The following is a 711-nucleotide window of genomic DNA, read 5'->3' on the forward strand; positions in this document are numbered from 1 at the left end:
ATGGTTCGGGTTGGAAGGGACCTTAAAGACTCCAACTCCCCACCATAGACAGGGATGCCATCCACTAGATCAGGTTGGCCAAGGTCCCATCCAGCCTGGCCTTGAACACCTCCAGGGATGGGGCAAATCTGCCTTTAAACCAGAAAGAAGAGAAAGCAGTGGTTGCTGTACCCATTATTTTCACAATAACAATTATCAGCAGCTTTTACCACTGCCTCAAGAAAGTTCAAGTAAAAAGAGTTCAAGTAAAAGGATCAGTTTCCCTCCTGAAGACCCCAGAGCTTCCCTAACAGCCCTTTTGCCGCAGACAGGAGCTCTGAACAAAAGCCTCACCATAGGGCCCTATGAGGAGAGCTGGGGGTCAGCTTCTTCTCACAGATAACTAGTGATAGGACCAGAGGGAATGGCCTCCAGTTGCGCTGGGAGAGGTTTGAGGTTGAAAACGAGGAGACATTTCTTCCCAGAAAGAGCAGTCAGACACTGGGACGGGTTGCCCAGGGAGGTGGTGGCGTCACTGCCCCTGGGGGTGTTTAGGGAAAGGCTGAACGTGGAGCTTAGGGACACGACTTAGTGGGTGACATTGGTGGTGGTGGAATGATTGGACCAGTTGATTTTGGTGCTTCTACAACCCCTGATGGCCCGTCCCGCCCCTCCTGAAGGCCCCGCCCGCAGCCGCTGCCCCGCCGCATGCGCGGAGGCTGCCTCCCGCCC

The sequence above is a fragment of the Netta rufina genome (genome assembly GCF_964035555.1).
Source record: "Netta rufina genome assembly, chromosome: 4".
Lineage (NCBI taxonomy): Eukaryota > Metazoa > Chordata > Aves > Anseriformes > Anatidae > Netta > Netta rufina.